Source organism: Gorilla gorilla, chromosome 6 (genome assembly GCF_029281585.2).
Source record: "Gorilla gorilla gorilla isolate KB3781 chromosome 6, NHGRI_mGorGor1-v2.1_pri, whole genome shotgun sequence".
Lineage (NCBI taxonomy): Eukaryota > Metazoa > Chordata > Mammalia > Primates > Hominidae > Gorilla > Gorilla gorilla.
The window spans coordinates 58,673,946-58,696,989 of NC_073230.2; the positions used below are offsets into that span (position 1 = coordinate 58,673,946).

Sequence of the window (23,044 nt, forward strand, 5' to 3'; positions counted from 1 at the left end):
AAGCCGGACGTGTCACTGACGCTTAGTCAATGTTTATAGAATGAGTTCATACCGAAAATCAGACTTCATTGCCATCGGTGCCTTCTTTCCTGAGCTGTTTCTCAAGGGCTCCAATATGGAGAATTCTTCCTGGCTCCTTCGACATTCTAAGAAGTACTTGTGTGTGCCTGTGTGTGTGCACATGCAAGAGTCTGGAGTTCATTTTAGGGCCAAGAGCCTGGTGTCCAAGCATCTAGGTTGGTCTCTTGGTTGGTTGGTTGTACTTTGTCTCCACAGCCAGCTTTTGTCAGTGAGGGAAAAATGGCACAGGGGCCAAGAGTTAGGTTCAAATTTCAGTTCAGTGGGGTCCTCTCTGTGTGACCTCAGACAAGTTACTGCATTTCTCTGGGACTCCATTTCCTTACCCATAATGGCGAAGTGAGGGTTCTTCTCTCGTAGGGCTGAGCTTGGGATTGAGTGAGGCAATCTAGGTAAAGTACTTAGGCATGTGCTTGGCACTTGAGAAGTGCTCGCTAAGGGGTTCATTCTTATGTTCCCTGTGAAGAAGGCAAAGGAGAGGTTATATAAGATGAGTCCACCAGCTCCTCTGTGCAGGCAGAGCAGAGAAGGAAGAGATGAGGCTTGTCTTACAGGTGGAACTTGGAGTGGGTCAGGATTTGATGTCTTCTGGAAACAGGAAGACCGTATGAAGTTACTTCCAACACATCAGACACTAAAGGAATGAGCCAAGACCAAGTCTATCAGAGACAGCCCACTTTCAAATAGGGAAGGATGGGTAAATTGAAGGAGCCAGACATACGCGCCAGGGTCTAGGTGATAAGAGTTCAGAGTTCAGGTGGAAATAGAGACAAGAAGCAGCCAGTTTTAGAACGGAAGGGAGGTGGGTGGAGGGGCTGGGCCTGAGCTGTTGCCTTGAATGCCGTCACCTACTGGCTCCTGGCGGGCTCGTGCTTGAGTCAGAATTACTTAAAAGGTCAGGGACAGGGCACACAATAAAAGAAAACAGCAAGGCAGCCCAAGGAACTCTCTGGTGAGCTCAGATTTAAATAGCACATGAATAAAATGGAGAGAAATGGCATCATATTCTCCGGGGAATAGGAGAGTCATGTGAGTTTATGACAATAGCACTAGGAAGACTAAGGCCTGATGTGTACTGGGGTTACAGAAACTCCTAAGGCAACAGAAAGAGCTAGGAGAGAAGAACAAGGATGAAGCAGGTCTGTGGCTTGTGGCCTGTAGGGCAATCAGGACAGATGGCGAAAACGACACACACACAAAAACCAGATGACAACAACAACAACAAATAAGACAACTCTTTCGCCCTAAGTCAAGCAGAATATTCCAGCACCATGGTGTGGGGAAGATGAATCCCATGGAAGCACAAGCGGGTCAGGGAGAACCTTCCTCCAAAGCAGCTGCTCTCAGGATGCATCCTTGTGATGAGTTTTGTGGGACCTGCATGGAATTGCAAGTTTAAAGTGGAAACCAAATACTTTAAAATTCACATGTCTCTTCTTTTAAAACAAAAACAAAAGAACCCTGGCATTTCTGGTGTTTCTTGCAAAGTTAGGCAATTTGGCAATGTTGGGCACTTCTTCCTGGATGGCAAAATCGGATGGGTGCCGCTAACTTTCAATGGGTGTCACCAGTTCCTCACTGTCTCCCTCCCACCTACCACCCCTGCTTGGCTCCTGTAGACATCTGAGTTTGGGATCCCTGATATAAGTGCTCTAAATCCATCCAAGTCTCCTGACATAATCCCCAGGGACTGAGAGACCTTGAAATTGACAACATCGAACTTCTGTGGGTGATCTGGAAGGAATCCTAGAGAACCTAAGTGGTGCTATGAAACTGAAAATGAACAGTATCATTGCAATTCTCAAAAACAACAAAGAGAGAGAGATTCTATGGAGAAGTTGGAGAGATGTTCTGAGCAGAAATATGATCAGGTAGATTTTTAGGTTTCAGCACCAAAGGATAATCCTGGAATGAAGTTTCTAGGACTATGGCAAGGGCTATATCCCCAAACCTGACCTTCTTTTCACCTTTTCCCCCAATGATTTGGAGAAAGATAAGGAAGTTACAAATATCAAAAAAAGTATGTAACACAAACCTGAAAAGAATCATTCAAAGTGAACAACTGTTATTGGGCTACAGTCCCCACCTCACTGTCCTTGTACAGGCTGGCATGGGTGGGATTATAGAACAGCACATGAGCATAAAAATAGAGTTAGGGTTTAGATCACAGCAGCTAAGCAAGATTTAATCATGTGGTTGCCAAAATGGCCAATCTGATCTTCAGCTGCTTGATTAAAATTGTAATACCTAGAATGAGGAAAAAATTTCCATATGTCCATATGGGGACATATGTCAACCACAGCACAGGTGTTCATTTCAAACAGTTCCTTTCTGTTTTTTATCCCAACTTTTTATTATAACAAATTTCAAACATATAGAAAAGTTGATATTATACTACAATGAACACTTGTATATTTACCACACAGAAACAACAATTTTTAACAATTTGCCATATTTGCTTTACTCTTTCATATGTGTGTATGTTAGAATATATGTATATATCTGTATATGTTTGTGTATGTGTGCATGTGTGTAAGAATATGCACTGTATGTGTATGTGTGTATATGTATATGTGTACATTTTTTCAGAGCAATTTAAAAGTAAATTGTAGATATCAAGGTACTCTATCCTCAAACACTTTAGCCTACATCATCCAGGAACAAGGACACCTCTTATATAATCACCATCCTATCACCATGAGCAAGAAGATTGACAATAATTCCTAAATATAATCGAACATTCGGTTCATATGAAAATTTTCCCAGTTGTCTCTAAAATGTCTTTTATAGCGATTTGAGTCAGTTCTTCAGTAAGTGAACTAAATCTACTTTCTGGTTTTTTTTCTTTCTTTCTTTCTTACTACTCACTCCGGCAATGAATTGAGTAGATCATGGTACAATTCACTGAGAATGGCAGTGTAGGATGAAGAGCAAGTTTTGAGAAGGAAAACAAGTTCCATCCTATGAATTCTGAATGTAGGTCTGGAGCTTAGCAGAGAAGTCAGGACTAATGGTACATATTTGGGAGCTGTCAGACCAGAGGCAGTAGCTAAAATGTCAGGAGTGGGCCGGGTGCAGTGGCTCACACCTGTAATCTTAGCACTTTGGGAGGCTGAGGTGGGTGGATCACCTGAGGTCAAGAGTTCGAGACCAGCCTGGCCAACAGGGTGAAACCCCGTCTCTACTAAAAATATAAAAATTAGGTGGGCGTGTCGGCTTGTGCCTGTAATCCCAGCTACTCCGGAGGCTGAGGCAGGAGAATCAGTTTAATTCAGGAGGCAGAGGTTGCAGTGAACCGAGATGGCACCACTGCACTCCAGCCTGGACCACAGAGTGAGACTTTGTCTCAAAAATAAACAAAATAAAATAAAATGTCAGGAGTGCAGGAGATCGTCTAGGGACACTGTTGTCACCATCATCATCATTACCATCTATTGACTTCACAACCTGCCTGGCATTGTACTAAGCACTTATTATCATTAGTTCATTTTCTTACCACAATCTTCTGTGATAGGTGTGATTACCTTCATTTTTGTGGGAAGGACGCAGTCTCAGAGTGGCTTTGTAACTTGCCCAAGTGATCGTGGCTACTGCATCTGGGAGCTGAGCCGCCCCTCTGTCTGGTGGCACAGTCCCTGCGTGCGCTACTGTCCGGCCTGGAAAGGAGACCCAGAGATGCTTGAGCGTGGAGAGGAGGGATTTACCACAGGATCCTGGGAAGAAAAGGCCAGAGAAAACCAGAAAGAAAGGATATTGGGGAAACCAAGGGAAGAAGTCTTGAGAAAGAGGCTGTGGCGCATATTCACTCATTCCTGGATTCACTCAACAGATATTTTGGGACCTACAGTTTCAGGCACTGTGACTGGCCCAAGAGTAGGGTGATGAGTAAGACAGGCAGTCTTGCTGCGGAGAGGAGGGGTGCGTGAGCTGTTGCCGAAAGGCCGGTGTGGGAATCCCAGGAGGACAATTCCTGTGGGGACGTGTGGAGGCTGCTGGTGGCTCCTGACCAGCAGTTCCAGAGAAACAGTAGGCAGAGGAAAGAATAGGAGGCAAAGTCAGCCCCTAAAGATGGGAACTTCTGGAGGTGTGGCTGAGAAGGGAAGGAGAGATACAGTTGGTAGATGGGGAATTGGAAGTCAAAGGGTTGTTTTGTTTTCCAAAGAATGGGAGAGACTTCAGAGGGTTTCTCATTATAAAAAGGGAAGAGAGTAGGCAGGAAAAGGTTAAATATAAAGGCAAACCAAGGAATAACAGAGGGACAGCAGGAGAGATGTATAGCGAAGGCAGGGCTGTGGGTCCCAGTGGACAGGGCAGTGCACCTGTTTCTCTGAAACTGATGGGGAAGGGAGAGAAGGAAGGGCCTGCATTAGACTGTGGAAACAGGGGCCAGGGGAAGGTCAGTGCCTTTGTTTTCTTGGTAAGCAGAATGTGCGTAGTGAAGTGGAGTGAAGATAATCAAGTCGTGGTGAGAACAACCATGATGGTTATCGTCAGATTAACAATAATAGGCTGAACTCTTTGAACTTGCTGGGGTCTGATGATGTGACACCTATAAGAATGGTTTCTGGGCCGGACGCGGTGGCTCACGCCTGTAATCCCAGCACTTTGGGAGGCCGAGGCGGGTGGATCATGAGGTCAGGAGTTCAAGACCAGCCTGGCCAAGATGGTGAAACCCTGTCTCTACTAAAAATACAAAAAAAAAATTACAGCGTGCCTGTAATCCCAGCTACTCAGGAGGCTGAGGTGGGAGAATCGCTCGAACCCGGGGGGCGGAAGTTGCAGTGAGCCAAGATCACGCCACTGTACTCCAGCCTGGGTGACAGAGCAAGACTCCCTCTCAAAAAAAAAAAGAATGGTTTCTGGGGAGAAAGTTTGGAGGAGGCTAAGTGGCTGTCACAAACTCGTCTCTTCCTTCCCAACAGCGATGCCTTGGGAATCCCTTAGATACGGCCTCAAAGTACTGACCGGAGAGCCACCTAAGGCACTGCCTCCACCCCTCTCCTGAGCCCACACACCCTGCCCTGCTCCTCATGTGACAGTCCCCATCTTCCCCAGGTCCTGCAGATATGTACACTTTTTTTTTTAATGAAAGCTCTCACAAATTTATTAATGAACCCATCTGACTAGTGCAGAACATATAAACAAAGAGAAAAAAATATATTCCCAGTAAAACATGTCCAAGTGTCCAGATAGTGGTAACATTTTCAGCTTGACATGGCGATGATGACCTTGATGCAGCATAAATATGTGTGCCATCTCATGTGCAATTCCTTACAGACCCAGCTTGGTTCTTCTCCAATGTCTCCTCTTGGAGTTGCACCTGACTTATCACCAGTTTTCATCTGAATCCATTGGGGAATGGGACAATTTTGCTTTTGTTTCTTGGCCAGGAATCGCTTGACCCTGAAAGTCTTGTGAGAAGAAATGGGGAGAAATGGAGTCACCCACCCACACCACGATGGTGGAGAAAGCCAGATCATGCACTTTTAAGATTCTCTGGGGCCTGACTCTGAACTCCAGTTAGCTGGGCATCCAGACAGCTTTGTGGAAAGGAGAGTGTTCTCACTGGGCCTGCAGGGCTTTTCCCAGGTAGGACGCTGCAGTGTGAGGAACGATGTGAGCATGGTCAGGAGCAAGAAGGCAAGTGAATCTGTTTGGCTGGTGAAAGCTAAGCCGCCTCCAATGACCTTGAATTTCAACAAAGGGGTGTAGGCTTTTTTCTGTGGGTACAGGATGCCTGGAAACTTTGGAGAACTTGAGAAACAGTGTGGGCTCGTGAGAGCAGATCTCTGTAAGCCAGGGTGTCTGGGGAGGCTGGGGGAAGTGCAGAAGGGAAGAGAAGACAGCCCTGGTTGTGAGTGCTTGGTAGAAGGGGGACAAAGTTCCCTGTTTGTCTTATCTGCTGCTTAATGGAAACTCCAGAATTCTCTCCGCCCGTTTGCTCTGTGGGAGCTCATGGCTCCCCTCCCCAGCCTGGGAGACAAGGTATCACTCACCCCATTGCTGAATTCTCACTGGACTTCTTCCCTCCAAACCAGCAGTGGCTTCTGCCAGGGGACATCTTGAAGGAAGGAAAGGACAGCTTTGCCTCCTCTCTGTCCCCACCTTTGGCCAAGCTTCTCTAGGACAATAGTCCTTCATATTTTTTACCCTCAAAATGAATTTTGAAAAACTATTTATCTTTTGTGTGTGTTTTTAAGTCAACATCTAAAACTTTTGGTAAGTTTAAGCAGTGGTAAAGGATGCCCTTTATACTAATATGTGAACATGGACATTTTAAATAAAAATAATTATATTTATCCTTTAAAATGTAACAGTGGTGATGTGATTTGGATATTTGTCTCAGCCAAATCTCATGTTGAGATGTAATCCCCAGTGTTGGAGGTGGGGCCTGGAGGGAGGTGATTGGATCATGATGGTGGATTTCTCAAAAATAGTTTAGCACCATCCCCTTGGTGCTCTCCTGGTGATACTGATTTCTCACATGATCTGGTTGTTTAAAAGTGTGTGGCATCTTCCCCATCGTTCTCCCTTGCTCCTGCTCCTGCCATGTGAGATGCCTGCTCCCCCTTTACCTTCTGGCATGATTGGGAGCTTCCTGAAGCCTTCCCAGAAGCTGAGCAGATGCCCGTGCCATGCTTCCTGTACAGCCTGCAGAAGCAGGAGCCAAATAAACCTTTTTTCTTTACAAATTACCCAGCCTCTGGTATTTCTTTACAGCAATTCAAGAACAGCCTATGATGGCCAGGTGCGGTGGCTCATGCCTGTAATCCCAGCCCTTGGGAGGCCGAGGCGGGTGGATCACCTGAGGTCAGGTATTGCGGGAAGTCAGGGACCCCAAAGAGAGGGACCAACTGAAGCCATGGCAGAAGAACGTGGATTGTGAAGATTTCATGGACATTTATTAGTTCCCCAAATTAATACTTTTATAATTTCTTATGCCTATCTTTACTGCAATCTCTAAACATAAATTGTGAAGGTTTCGTGGACACTTATCACTTCCCCAATCAATACCCTTTTGATTTCCTATGCCTGTCTTTACTTTAATCTCTTAATCCTGTCATCTCATAAGCCGAGGAGGATGTATGTCACCTCAGGACCCTGTGATAATTGCATTAACTGCACAAATTGTAGAGCATGTGTGTTTAAACAATATGAAATCTGGGCACCTTGAAAAAAGAACACGATAACAGCAATTGTTCAGGGAACAAGAGAGATAACCTTAAACTCTGACCGCCGGTGAGCCGGGTGGAACAGAGCCATATTTCTCTTCTTTCAAAAGCAAATGGGAGAAATATCACTGAATTCTTTTTCTCAGCAAGGAACATCCCTGGGAAAGAGAATACGTGCCTGGGGGTGGGTCTATAGATGGCCCCCTGGGTGTGGCTGTCTTCTATGGTCGAGACTGTAGGGGTGAAATAAATCCCAGTCTCCTATAGCGCCCCCAGGCTTATTAGGAAGAGGAAATTACCGCCTAATAAATTCTGGTCAGACCGGTTGCTCTCAAAACCCTGTCTCCTGATAAGATGTTATCAATGACAATGGTGCCCGAAACTTCATTAGCAATTTTAATTTCGCCCCGGTCCTGTGGTCCTGCCTCCATTTGCCTTGTGATATTCTATTACCTTGTGAAATACGTGATCTCTGTGACCCACACCCTATTCATACACTCCCTCCCCTTTTGAAAATCCCTAATAAAAACTTGCTGGTTTTGCGGCTTGTGGGGCATCACACAACCTACTGACATGTGATGTCTCCCCCGGATGCCCAGCTTTAAAATTTCTCTCTTTTGTACTCTGTCCCTTTATTTCTCAAAACAGCCAATGCTTAGGGAAGATAGAAAAGAACCTGCGTGAGTATCGGGGCAGGTTCCCCGATAGTCAGGAGTTCGGGACTAGCCTGACCGACATGGAGAAACCCTGTCTCTACTAAAAAAAAAATACAAAATTAGCCAGGTGTGGTGGTGCATGATTGTAATCCCAGCTACTTGGGAGGCTGAGGCAGGAGAATTGATTGAACCCAGTGGATGGAGGTTGTGGTGAGCCGAGATCACGCCATTGCACGCCAGCCTGGGCAACAAGAGCGAAACTCCATCTCAAAAAAAAAAACAAAAAAAAAACAGCCTACACACAAATGGAATACAAATACCCAAATAATTTGATACCCACCATTATTTATTACAAAAACAAACAAACATAGCAAGTTCATCTTTAATGTTGGGTATGTGTATAATAGAAATTTAATGGGGTGGGGGGAGAGGGGAGGGATAGCATTAGGAGATATACCTAATGCTAAATGGCGAGTTAATGGGTGCAGCACACCAGCATGGCACATGTATACATATGTAACTAACCTGCACATTGTGCACATGTACCCTGAAACTTAAAAGTATAATAATAATAATAAATAAATAAAATAAAATAAAAAGAAATTTAAAAACATTTTGGTGACCATAAATGTTTAAAAAATTTTTCTTTTGAATTGAGTTATCCATACAGTTAGTATTAGTACAGAACTGGTCAAATCAATGGACATTTTAAATGTTGATCAATAGTTATTGGATACAAAGGTTAATTTTATCTCAAAGATAGCCCTTGTTTTGGGTGGATTCAAAGACTTTTGGTGTCTTGATCAAAGCAGGATTTCTGCCACCAGAATTCTGGATTGCCCCTTACTTGGTGTTCTGGAGGATTTGACACCTTGGGGTATGCAATTCTCAATTTTTAAGGTGGGAGAATGTCATTGTGAGAGGATGGGGGCAATGGATGTTGGCCAAGGGCTTTGACTTTAGACTTATTCTCAGGAAGATCATTGTCAGGAGGGCTTCACAATTTGTAGTGAATGCCCTTCAGCTGGATGCCCAAGGGTCTTTGGTGAGTATTCCATAGCCTCAGGTGCACTTAGCCAAAGAGAAGGGGAAGATGGACTGTGGGTGACAACAAAAAAGACGATTATTTTGGGATTAATAAAAACAGGCTGACAAAGTTCAGTTAATGAATTCAAAGTTATAGCTAGACAGGAGAAATCAGTTCTAGTGTTGTATAGCACTGTAGGATGACTGTGACTAACAACAATTTACTGAATATTTTTAAGTAGCTAAAAGAGCAGATTTTCTGTTTTCAACACAAGGAAATGATAAGTGCTTGAGGTGTTGGATATGTTAATTACCCTCATTTGATCATTATGCATCGTATACACATGTCAAAATATCACACTGTACAATGCAAATATGTACAATTATAATATGCTGACTACAAATAATAATAAAAGCAAAAAAAGAATTATGGGTAGTGGAGTAGTGATTTCGAAGGAGCCTGGGTCTCTGATGGTATCAAAGAGCTGCTGAAAGAAAAGTTAAACTCTTTCTTCTTGTTGAAAAAAAAAATGGGCTGAGCTATTTGAACTCTCTGATGTTTGATATTAAATGTATAAAAATGATGCTTCGTGTAGTCCAATCTAAAACCTCAGCAAGTTGTTACAGCAGTCTTATTATGGGCCAAGTAACAGTCTAAGAACTCAACACAATGTCTTATCAAAAAGCACCTCAAAATGATCTCAAAGAAGTAGGTATTTTCTTCCATTTTCTAGTGAGGAGACTGGGGCTTAGAGAAGTTAAATAATTTGTTCAAAGTGACCTAGCTAGAAAGGTACTGAGCTCTAAATGAGTCTATATAGATTGTAAATATGGTTACATTCATCTTGATGCATTTGTGGCACTGTTTCTAGAGAAAGCTCATCCAAATCAGAATATTCAGCCCTCATTCTATGAACTTGTGTTACAGGTTAAAAAAAACCAAACAACTTTTCCTGCTCTCCTTCCTCAAATGACTTTTATAGTAAAAATAGGATAAACCAATATGCCGAAATTCAACTTGACATCAATTGAGATAACGTAAGAAAACAGAGCCATAAAGTAGGAGCTAAAACACTAGCCATAAAAGAGACCACACTCTTTAGCCAGGCAATCATGCTGTGGAAAATAGACCTCAAAAATAACCCAAAATCTATTTGCACAGGAATCTTTATAATATAGTATTTACAAGCTGGAAATGACTCAAACACCCAACCATGAATAATAAACACATGCATAGCATTTTATGGTTTACAAAGTACATTCACATGTCTTTGTCAATTTGGGCTGCCATAACAAAATGCCATAGACTGGGTGGCTTAAACAAGAAATGTATTTACCATAGTTTTGGAGGCTGGGAAATCCAAGACCAAGCTGCTGGTAGATCCAGTGTTTGTTGAGGGCTCTCATTGTAGATGGCCACCTTCTTGCTAGGTGCTTATATGGTGGGAGGAAAGAGTGAGAAACAGAGAGAGAGAAAAAAAAAAACTGTGCTTTGGTCTCTTCTGCCTCTTATAAGGGTGCTGATCTCATCATAGGGGCTACACTCCCATGACCTCATCCAAAGACCCCATTTCTACATACCATCACAATAGGGTTAGGGCATCAGCATATTTTAGGGGGTGGAGGACAGAAACATTCAGTCCATAGCAACACACAATTATCCGCTTTGAGTCTTGTCAGCCCTGCCAGGTGTAGGCCAAGAATGCATAGTTCCCCACTGGGGCTTAGATGCGACGTGACTCTACAGGGAAGAGAATGGTGAAAGAAACTGGATGTGTGAGTTGTTCATCTTGTTCTTAACTCTGTTTTGGAGCTCCCTGGGCCTTATATTATTAGGTGACCACTTCTCACCTTGGCATCCCAGATGCATCACTCGCCTCTCCACACATGAGCTGGTGAGGTCAAACTGATCATTGAGTGGCATTTCAGGAATTTGGGTTTTTGCAGGCATTCTTCCCTTTGCCTACAACCCTCTTCGCCTTGTTAACACCTTCTGATACATTGAAGATGCAGCGTAGACAATGCCTCATCCCGAAAGCCTTCATCCTCCCCTCGAGGCTTGGGCTCCTGCAGGGCCACTCCACTGCACAGCTCACCCCCTGGCTACTGCGACCCACCTGTGCTGGTAGAGAGCAGAGCCTGGTGGTGCCAGAAGCATTTCATTGCCTGGGAGTACAGCTCTCTGTGAAAGGATGGGGCCCTGCAGGAAAGAATGGCCCCATGCCATCTGGACTTAATATTTCCCTCTTTCCCTGAAGACATAATCAGGACCGATCCTCCAGCATCCCCATCCCTGTCTTCCTCAGCCACCTGCAGAAACACAAGCCCTGCAGGGTGTCCAACATCCTCCAGCCCTGTTCCCTGTGCATGTCCTTGGCCTCCCACTGTACCCCTGGAATTCCAGGTCCAACAGTGATGCCCCTCTATCTTCAACCTGTTCTCTGCATATCCCCTCCCTGTCCTAACAGAAACTTCTCTGTCCTCCAAGGTCTCTGCTTTCTCTGAAGCCCACAAGAGAAAGGCCTTTTCTTTTCTCATACTCAACATAGCCTGTGCCTAGTGGTTTGGGCTGTGTCCTCCTTGCTCCACTTTCTGTCTCTCAACCATTTCTTTCCCTTTTCTCTAAAACCCCTAGCCCCTCACGCCTCCATGCTCCTTCTTGTTACCACCCTCCTTCTTCCTCATCCTGAGGACTTCAGGGCCAGCTCCCTGTCTTCCTCTCGTCCTCTACCCCTGTCCCAGGCCTTGGTGATCACAGCCTCCATGTGGATAACCCACCCAGCGCCCTTCTCACCTCTTCACATTCTGATTTTACTTGACTTCAGCCTCACGTTCCCACAGTTGGTAGGTTTCAGTCTGGAGGCCCTCTCTCCTGTGTGGTTGCTGACTGTTGAAGTGACCCAGGATCCATGGAACCCATTGCTCTTCTCTGGCCAACACAGCCTGCCCAGGTGACCTCCCGAGTTAGTTGCATGGCCATAGATGCCATCTCTGTGCCAAGAGGTCCTGTCTCCCCTCAGGCCATGACTGCTCCCAGTCCTTCCACATTCTCCTCCTCTCTTTCCCCTGCCAACTCCTACTCACCCTTCAAAGCCCAGGTCACAGTCTGTGGCAACTTCTGGAACTCCCCTGGGGAGATGTAGTTCCTCCCTTTCTGTGCTCCAGGGACACTTGTACCTCCACTAAGTTGGTCCATGGCATGCCATGTCTTTCTCTCACAAGCCCCTCAAAGGCTGGAACCGTGGATTACTGATTTTTATACCAACAAGTATAGTGGAACATTGTAAAAGGACAAGTGGATATGAAGAAGATGAGTAACAAGAGGTTATGGGGTGATGTAACCCACTGGGGATTTGGTTTTGAGGGGCTCTTAGTTGAGGTGGTCCCTTTCCAACAATAGTGTTTTGGTGAAGAGTATTGTTTGGTAAATTTGTGAAGCAACTGACCCTTCAATATTGATGTGGGTAACACTTGTTAAAAATTGCAATACAACTTATTACATTTTTACCCAAAGTTGAAAAAAATATGGTAGGCAAGAAGGAAAAGAATAAGTAAGTGAAAAAATTAACACTGTTACATTCTTCCCAAGAAGAATTTAAATTACCAGGCATCCTCCTTGGTCATTTTGCTTCATGAATGACTTCTCTATTTATAGTCAATGTCCCTGAAACCTGAAAGACAGCAAAACCCAAGAATATGTCACTTGAGAATTCTGTTCCTGTGCCAGGCATGGTGGCTTATGCCTGTAATTCCAGCACTTTGGGAGGCCAAGAGGGGAGGATTGCTTGAGCCCAAGACATTAAGGCTGCAGTGAGCAATGATTGTGTCTCTAGCCTGGGTGACAGAATGAAACTATGTCTCAAAAAATGAAAAAAGAATTTTGTTTCTAGAAATTATTTCAAAGAATTCTTATTTGTTCTGTTAAGCAAGTTAAGTCCAACTCTGTAGCAAAGAGAAGGTCACTGCTGGGCATCCTATACAGTGCAAGTGTATAATTTTGTCTGAAAGTCTTTGAAACTTCCATGGGATGTAGAGAATGAAAGGAGCTGTGCTCTCCCTGGCTATCCTGAGAAAAGTTATTTAACATCCCTGGGCCTTGGCTTCCTCAACTGTGGCCATTTATAAGGTTATTAAAATTAACTTACATAACAGTTGCTAAAATTCCTAAGGTCTGGTCTGTTGTAAGCTAAAAAAATATTCATTCCCTATTCTATTTTGATTTAACCAGAGGTTACTCTTAAAATCTGGCATTGCCTCTTTCAAGCTCTAAACTAGATCCTCTGTTCATAGAGGAGGCATTTTCCTTACGAAGCTAGGAAGTTTCATAGTGGAGTTTTCCTGCCAACTCCTACGCACCCTTCAATGAGTAAGAGTTGTCTGGTGACCAAACACAGACACTCCTTATGGAAAACCAAAGGGAGGCTTCCCTTTTGGGCGGGGGGTGGGAAGCAGAGCAGAAGCAGGTTTCAATCATGTGCTTGCCGCTTGCCACTTTCCGGTCTATATGTGTGGTTCCATCTGTCTCCACCCCAGCTTCCCACCCCAGAGAGCAGGTGGGGTGGAAACTCTGGTCATGGGGGAGGCTTCCAGCCATGAACATCTCACCATGATTCCTTCCCAGGGCATAACTTTCACCAACAACTCCAGCTATTAATAATTGACTGACATTAAAATTAACCGATTAAAATGTACAGGACTATGGAAGAAGCATCACCTGAAAAGTACCCACTTATCTATGTTTACTGAACAACATACTATGTCTCTCTTGGGTGAGATGAACACAGTGAATTTTTCCTTCAGAGAGTGGTGGCCAAAGGTGGGTGGAAGAGTTTCACGAAGGCTGAGATTGTGTGTTGTGATCTAATGGCGGTGCATCTGAAGTGTGTCCGTGCTGGCAGGGAGCCACTGACTGCTCTGCTAGCTGTGGCTGAGGGAAGCCTCGTGCAGGAGCTAATATTCCAGCTGGGTGTGGTCGGGAACTAGACCTTCTCCAGGCGGAAAGCGGGGCAAAGGAGGTTCTTGGGTGGGATTCCTGAAGTTGGGAAATGGAGGACAAAGGAGATAGGCACTGGAACCAGGAGGGCAGGGCTGAGGAGTTACAAAATCGGGGGCAAGGGAGACAGCAGAGGTGTGCATGTGAGTGTGTCGGCCTGTGTGTCTGTGTGCGAGTGTGTGTGTCCATGTGTGTCTTTATGTGCTTGTGTGTATGTGTCTATATGTGTCTGTGTGTGTATGTGTCCGTGTCTATTTGTGTGTGTAACTGTGTCTGTGTCCGTGTATATGTGTGTGTGTCTGTGAGTCTGTATATCTGTGTGTGTAAGTGTGTGTATGGCTATGGGTGTGTGTGTCTCTTTAGTGTGTCTGTGAATCTGTGTGTTTGTGTGTGTGTGTGTGCTGATTTGTATGTGTGAAAGTCTGTGTGATTTATGTATGTATCTCTGTGTGTCTGTGTATGTGTGTATGTGTTTATCTGTGTGTCTTTATGTATAAGTGTGTTTCTGTATGTCTGTGTGCAAGTCTGAGTGTATGTTTTTGTGTGTATGTGTGTCTGTTTATGTGTGTCTGTGTGTATATAAATGTGTGTTTCTGTATGTGTGTTTCTGTGTATGTCTTTATGTGTGACTGTGTGTGTCTCTGTGTTTGTGTCTGTGTGCATGTCTTTGCCTTTGTATATGTGAGTATACGTATGTCTGTGTGTGTATGTGTTCATGTGTGTCTCTGTGTGAGTGTGTCTCTGTGTTTGTGTCTGTGTGTGTGTCTCTGCCTGTGTATATGTGAGTATATGTATGTCTGTGTGTGTATGTATTTATGTGTGTCTCTGTGTGAGTGTGTCTCTATGTTTGTGTCTGTGTGCATGTGTGTGCATGTGTGTGTGGGTGCATGTGTGTGGCTCACTTAACTTCCACCCCTTAGGACCACCTGGCAGGAATTTCTGAAAGGAATGTGGGTCCTCACTGGAGTCAGGCTCAGAGCTTCAGGCTGACTCATCTGTCTTCCCAATCCAATTCTCCTGCCAGTTCTTGCACCCCTGCAAACCCACCAGTGGGAGTGCTGGATGGGCCCTGGACACTTGGCTAGGCTGCAACAATGTTTCCTAGAATCTCTTGCCCTAGTAGGATAGTTTTGGGTAAGGGTGAACAAAAGAGGAACTTGTGAGATATTTGAGAGGCAGGAGTGAAGCGGCTGCCATGACTCTGAGAAGGCCATCTTGCTCAGACGTGGCGACAGACAGATGCAGGATGCTCCGTGTCTCCTACCTGCATTCTGTGCTCTGCACCCAGCTCTTCTTCTTGCCTTCAGCCGCTGCTGGCCAAGAGTGCCCCAGGCTAACAACCAGACACCTGTGCAGACCCAGAGGGGCAGCCGCCACCAGAGGCATCAGCTCCTCAAAAGCTTCTCCCTGAGCTCCCTGCTGCAGTCACTTTGCTGGCTGGACATGCTATTGGCCTCCTGGCTTTCCTGACATGCTCCCATATGGCTACTCACACCATTCTAAGGCAGGCTGGTTGGTGGCTCCCCTTCCAGACCTTTACTCCCCAGCATGTGGGTAAGGCTTAACTCCAATAAGGCAAGTTGCATTTCCACCATGCTCACGGTGGTGGTGGCTCCACTCCCCAGGGCCCCTGGACTGATGCCGTGGCTGTCCAGCCTGGGTTTGCATTTTCCTCTCTGGGTTGAATGACTGCTTCTCCTTCTGCCCACAGAGCCTGGTTCCATTGCAATCTCTAGTCCAGTCCTTCTACCCTATGGTAAGTCCTTCTGGTATTTGTAAAGCTGCCACATCCTTCCAAGTTTTCAGAGGTATTGAAGCAGAGGGTCTGGGTAGGGCCAAGGAATCTGAATTTCTTTAACCAGGCTTCCTCCCCACCAGGAGATTCTTCTGTAATACACAGGTTGCGTTCTAGATTAGCCCAAGGCAGCCATGGACACTATACCACATCCCCTGGCTCTTTTGTCTATACTGTCCTTTGTCTATTTCTTGTCAGTTTCACCTTCTGATTTTAGATAATGGCAGTTCACCTCCATATCCTCAGAGGACAGTTGCTGCTATATTACCTGTTGCTAAATAAATGTTTGAGAGAAGAAAAGGAAGATGGAGAGGTGGAAACAGTGAAGATGAAACAAAGGGCCAGTCCTGGGCGGAGGTCAGGCTCAGCGCGGGCCCTAGAGGTAGGGGATAGACAGGAAGCAAGGGCACCTGCAGGGCTGGGACATTTGTCTGCCCCCCAGCATAGGTCCAGGCAGGGCACACCTGCCTTCTCTGTCCATGGTCCAAGAGGCTTGACTTCAGGCAGGTGGGAAGCAGAGGCTTTCGGAGGTTGCCCCTGCTCTGACTGGCCCCAGGAGCTTGCAAGACAGCTAAGTGAGGACTGGGTGCACTCCATTGGCAGATAGAGGCAGTGTGGCCCAGGAGGACAGACACAGGCTCTGGGGCAGACAGACACGGGTTCATATCCTGGCTGCCTCTCGTTTTAGATGAGCTCCAGAACTGGGGTTCCTGTAGTACCTACGTCATCAGGGTATGGTGAGGATTTGCAGGAATGACAGAGTGCCAAGCACAATTCCTGCACACAGCAGGTCACCAGCAGATGCCACGTCCCTCCATGTCACACACACTCCTCTCAGTCCCCTTCAGTCATGACAAAATACACCCCTGAGCTGCCCGGCATTGAGGCCAGTCATCTCCTTCTATCCCTATGGCTGTTTTCACCCCAGGAACTTAGCTAGTTTGCCACTTTGCATTTTGGGGTGTCTGGGTGCTCTTTTATTTTCCCATACTAAGCAAAGAACTGGGAAATGGTGAGCTGTGGCTCAAGGATGATTCCAGGCCTGAAGGACTGATTGTTGGGTTATGGGGAGAACTTGTTCTGCCAGGTTTCCTTATATTTAGCAAACATCCTGGGGGTGATTTAGGAAGGGTTGCTGATATCCCGAGCCCAGGCATTTCTCTGAAGATTGTTGTCACCAGGTAAATGGCAGGGCCCAAAGAATGATGCTATATCCTCCCAGCAGACAACCACCACCTCACGTCCTCCTGTCTGTGATCCAGCCTCCTACGATGAGCAAATAAGGTTTGCACATTCTTGGGACACATCAGGAAGCCCAGCCTAGAAGTTTCTGAGTGCTCTGACACATGGGTGTCTGAGGGAGACAGTGATGGTCACAAGAAACAGAAGCCCCTCAAGCTCAACAAGGTGAGTATCTGATGAAGTCCAGGTGGGGGTCTCCAGGCCTTTCCCAGTGGCAGGAACTGGGAGTGGAAATCCATCAGGAGCCAGGAGCAGTGGTTTTCGCAGCTCTTGCACTGTCCTCGGGGCTACTTCCTCTAGTCTCTCTGCTCTGCGTGCTCTCTCTGTGATAGCCTCCAGCCTCACTCTGCAGCAGAGCTCTCCTCTTCCTCATCAGTGCACACAGCCCCAAAGGACCGAGAGCCTCCAGCTACTGCTAGCATCAAAAGCTGTCCTGAGCCCCCTTATCCCTTAGTTCAAATTTTTCATAGAGAAAGAATCTGATTTGCCTGCTGAGCATGCTCCTTTACATCCCCCATCCTCAGCCTCTGAGGCAGGCTGCACAGCAGAATGGAGTCTTCTCCAGGGGCTGGGGCAGCTCATGATAGCACATAGAGCTGCAGACCACTGGAGGTCTGAGGCTACCGCTCAGAGGATAGGTGCAGTCCAGGTCACTCGCTGAGCAGGTTTGCCAGAGGTAGGACTCCTCACAGCAAGCCTTTGAAAACACTGGGCTTCAACTTACATTGAGGCAACCTTGTCTGTGCTGGGTGGTATCACGGCATGATGGGCTAGTGCATAGGCACAAGACTGCTCCGTTGCAGAGCTGAGTCCACGGCCTGACCTTCCACATAGATGTCCAGTGTTCCACTCATGCAGCCGTGACCCACAGGACCAGGTTTGACCAGGCCATGAATGCAAATGCAGCCTGATAAGCCAGTGACTTTAGGTCCCCTCTCCAATATGGCAAGTCAGGTCCTTTACAGACCTTCTCCTTTCATTTTTGTATCTCTGGGGTGCTTAGAAAACAAATTCTAGTTAAAAAATTCTGGCCAGGGCTGGAACGAAGCCAGGTCTAAGCAGCCTTGGAGATCCTGTAGATCTGTGGAGGTACCTGTCTGAATTAGAACTTGGCTCCCATCTCTCTTTTTTGCCACTCCCTTTCTCTCCAGTGACAAAGCTGACAAAGTTGGCTGCCCCGGGACCTGGTTCCTATGGACTCCTGCGGGCTCTGAGCAGGTCAGCCTGCATCTTCCAGGCAGTGATAGCTTCTCCCAGGTGAGAGGCAGGACAGTCCTCCTCCGTGGCACCCTCAAGCCCCAGAGCTCCAGTTCCCTCTGCAGGCCATGCCATTGATGGCACCCGCTGCCACCGCAGGTTTCTTGAACACAGGGATGAGTTCCCAGTTCAGGCACCTCACACTCTGACTTCATCTTGGCCACCTACAAGCACCTCAGGGATATCAGAAACAACTGCAGCTGGAGAGGGGCTTCTACAAGACCTGACTTGTTGCTTCAGAGAGAGGGGACCTCTGCTCCCTAGAGTGCCCTTCTCTGGCCATTCCCACTCAGGACCAGGATGCCACACTCTGAGAATCTGAGACACGTGAAGGGGCCACAGGTAGGTGCTCTGGTCTCAGAGGAGCGCCCCCTGCCCACACCTCAGCCATTCCGGCACAGGCTGTGGACAGTGAGTGAGGAAGCCACCCGGAAAGGAGCCCACTATTGCTTCATGCAAACCACCCCAAACTCAGTGGCATAAGATAGTCACTTCCTTATGCTCAGGAATCCGTGGGTCGGGAATCAGGGCCTGGGAAGGCCTTTCTCTGCTACCTGGTGACTGGGGCTAGCTGGGAAGACTGGAATGCCTGGGACGAGGCAGACAGCCAGGGCTGCGGGCCCCTTTCCAGGTGGCTTCCTCAATCACTGTCCACAGCCTGTGCCAGAATGGCTGAGGTGGGGGGTGGGGGGTGCTCCTCTGAGACCAGAGCACCTACCTATGACCTCTTCATGTGGCTCAGATTCTCAGAGTGTGGTATTCTGGTCCCGAGTGGGAATGGGCAGAGAAGGGCATTCCAGGGAGCAGAGGTCCCCAGACAGCTGCACAAACTTCTCTGAACAAGCCTTGAAGATCAGCTCATCACTTCTGTCTCATGCTATTGGTGGACACAGCAACAAGCATCCTCAGATGCAAGGGGTGGAGACACAGATGCAACCTCACTGCAAGGAATGCCCAAGTCACTCACACAATAAGACAGCATTGGAGTGACAAATATTGTTACAGCCATCTTTGGGAAAGACAGCCTACTGTGCCCCAAGCTAACAATTCTTTCTTAGCCTTATTTATGCTTTAGTGTTCAATACCCAGGGTGGCTCCAGCCAAGGGCAAACTGGTGGGGCAGTGTCTCCCCGACTACTGGAGAGACAGGACACAGACACACAGCTGTCTCCACCAGCACGGAGGATAGCCTAACCAAGTCCCCATCTCTCCATTCCAATTTCTCCCTGACTGTAAGGAACCTGCTATGTCACCTTCCTGTGTAGGGAGACAGAAGAAGACTGAGCTTCAAAGGGTAGGTTTTTGTTTGTTTGTTTTTTTGTGTTTTTTTCTTTTTTTTTTTGAGATGGGATGATTTGTTGTTTCAAATTTTCACAGATTTTGGAGTAATTTTACTTGGGATTCAGGTCAAAGTCCCTCACGTCTCTATTCCCCCAGTTTGGCCAGCAGGTATGGGGGGTTGCTGAGGAATGGGAGCTCCGTGGTGAGATGCCGCAGAGGCAGCAACTTCCATCTGCAGCAGCTGACAGCAATCCCCAGAGAGGTCAGATTCATGTGCCCTTGGGTGCCTTTCAGGCTCAATGTGCCTTCCAGGAAGAGACTCTGGGAGCCATTACCAGCTGTCAAAGGGACCCTCTGTGAGTATGGACACCTCAGCTTCTGGGAGGCGACAGGATGCATTGTGTTTAGGTCACAGTTGGAGGTCCCCCTTAAGGAAATGTCAGTTTCAGGAGTGGCAGGAGTGTCTACTGTTTGAGCTAGATTTTTTTCTTTTATTGATACATAATGTTTTACATATTTATGGAGTACATGCAAGTGTTTTTTATATGCATAGAGTGTTCCATTTGCCCCCAAGATACACTCAGCTCTGTTTGTCCACTGCTCTGTGCTCCAGGAGGCTGGACAGTATGGGCCACATTAATAGACTGTCCTTCCCCCGGAAATACAGTTCGGTTCACACCTGCTAGAGATCAGAGGAGGAATGAGCAGAAGTCAGTGATTTATTTCTTGGCTTCATCTCTGTGGCATTTTCCTAAACTGGCCGAGGTTGAAGGCAGGCTTGTGCCATATGCTGCTGGTAGGTGAAATGGGTGACTGCTGCATTGCAGCCCTGCCCAGGGTGACCTGAGACAGGGATGAAGGAAAGTCCTCTAGGTGGGCAGAAGTCATTATTTGCTTCATACAGTGAGACAGGAGGCCTAAGGTACAGATATGTATGGACTCCTGGGTCTTGGAAAAGAAATGAGTTGGACAGGACTGGGAAGGGACAAGACTGGAAGACTGGGGACAAGGAAAGCTGGGCAGGGGTTGTGTGGTACACCTGTGGATCTGAACACACAGTATGCACATCTTTGTGCTGTGTGTTGATGCCACCAGAAGAGCTGCTGAACCACAGCTGGACTGGACTGTTCCTACTGCCATGCCAGCCAGTATCTCTCCTAGGCATGCTTGCTGCTCTATGGCTCCCCACAATGGGGATGCCATGATAGCAACGTGAGTAGCTTTGTGTGAGCTCAAAGGCATGAACTCTTCATCATAAAGTCTCAACCAGCTGCAGCTATAGCAGAACACCCAACTTGTCAGTAGCAAGGGCCAATGCGGGGCCCTCAATGGCATTGTGCCTTGAGGAGACCAACTAGTCACTTGGCGAAAGGTCAATGGCATTGGACACCTTCCACCATGGAGGAGCACCCATCTATGTTCACCATACCCACTGTGGGTGTGAATCTGCCTTTCTAGTCCCTACCGTCTCTGCCAGCATCACCAGCTCAAGGTTGACCGAGTAATCCTTTACATGATCTTCCTTCCAGACCAAGTGCAGTTTGAATTGTGCCCTCCCAAAAGACATACTGAAGGCCTAACCCCTGGTATCTGTGAATGCGACCTTACTTGGAAATAGGACCTTCCTAAATATAATCAAGTAAAGGTGAGGTCATACTGGATGAGGGTGGGCCGGCTTAACTAGAACCCTCATAAGACAAGGGGAAGATGCACAGACACACAGAGAGGTACACGACCATGAGAGGACAATGGCAGACTGGAGGGATGGGATTGCATGCCAAGAAATACCAGGCATTGCTAAAGCCATCAGAGAGGAGACAGGCTTGGAACAATCTCCCTCGAAACCTACAAGGGGAACCAACTCCGTGAAGAGGTGGATTTCAGGTTTTTAGCCCCAGATTTGGGAAAAAATCCATTTTGGTTGTTACAAACCATCCAATTTGTGAAACTTTGTTTGGGAAGCCCCAGGAAACGAATATACCAAGTGCTGCAGACTGAACGTCTGGGTTTCTCTGAAAATTCACACGTTGAAACCTTCATCCTAAGGTGATGTGGAGACAGGGAATTGGAGAGGTCATTAGGTCATGAGGGTAGAGCCTTCATAAATGGACTCAGTGGCCTTAGAAAGGAGACCCCAGAGAGCTCCCTTGCCCCTTCCTTCATGTGGACACAGCAGGAAGACAGGCTGTGAACCAGGAAGCAGGGTCTCACCTGACACTGAAACTACTGGTGCCTTGGCCTTGAATATCCCAGCCACCAGTACATTTCCATTGTTTATAAGCCACCTGGTCAATGGTGTTTTGTTATAGCAACCCAAACAGACGAAGACACCAATGAATCAATTTAATAGCAAAATACGTGCAACAATAGGCACATGACCGCAGGATCCACTGCTCTGACCATGTACTTCATGTACTTTCCACACAGAAGCAACTGGCCTATGAGAACAGTGAATGGCCTGTGGAAAACTGAGCCAAGATCAGTCAATGGCCAACATATGGTGCCACGTTCCCAACAGCTAGAGTAAGCGCATCTGAGAAGTCAGGGGTGGAAGTGGGATTGATCCTTCTCCCCATTACTTCCAGGAACCCCTTTTGGAGTCTGTGCTTTCTGTCCCTGTCAACACAGGCTCTGCTTGGTTAAAAAGCCTGGTTCCAGGGGAAAATGCATCCCCAGGGTGACAGGACAAAGTAAGGGCTCTGTGGAAATGTAAAGGTCAACTCCCACCCGGCTCAAGTGAACTCACAAGGAAAGCAAGGACTTACTGCCCTTATGGATTACTGCTGGGAACTCGGGGTGCTGCCACACCACGCACACAGGGGGAATGTGTCTGAAATATTAACTGCCATGTTAGGAACTTTGACTACTGGGGCTGGGAGTTGGCAGGTTAAATTCTTCTCTCTTCCTCTCTCCTATCTCCCTGCACTGACTCTCCTGAGACCAAGTGGTGCTTGGCTACTCTGAGTCTGGCCTGTGAGACTTAAAGGATGGCCCTTGATACTGAGTAGTGGCCAATGTGGGGATGCATCTCCTATTTGTCCTCCCCCAATCCAACCTCCCTGCTGTTCTCCCCAACTCCTGCCAGCCTGGGCTTGTCCTCCCTGATCAAGTATCCCATGTATACTTTGGCTTCAGCCTTTGCTTTCCCAGACACCCAGGTCAAGCCAGCATAACATGGCGAGTAGGGCATGCAATCCTGGAGACAGAAGCGGTGTAAGGGTTCAATGTTCTGCAGATGAGGACTTCAGCAGTTTATACTAATATAAAATCTTGCTTTCTTTCCACCCACAACGAACTCATATTTCAGGAGTGACATTTTGAAGGGATATTATGTTATCGGTGGTTCATATATCTTCCTCTAGCTCTTAGCCACTCCTCATTCCCCTGTCCCCACCCAGACTTCCAGGACACTGTTTTCAGCACAAACTTTGATGACAGCATGTCCTCACTTACCTGGAAGTTGACATAATCTTCCTTCAATGAGAGGTGACTGAGGGATGCTGTGTTGGAAATTGAGGAGGAAGAAGCTGTGGTGTCGTACTGA

The 23,044-nt window shown here is 46.8% G+C and overlaps 1 pseudogene; it reads right to left on the reverse strand.

Annotated features, from left to right (window-relative positions):
• Positions 1 to 5,320: 5,320 nt before the first annotated feature.
• On the reverse strand, positions 5,321 to 5,558 carry LOC109025153 (large ribosomal subunit protein eL39-like; annotated as a pseudogene).
• Between the last annotated feature and the right edge of the window lie 17,486 nt (positions 5,559 to 23,044).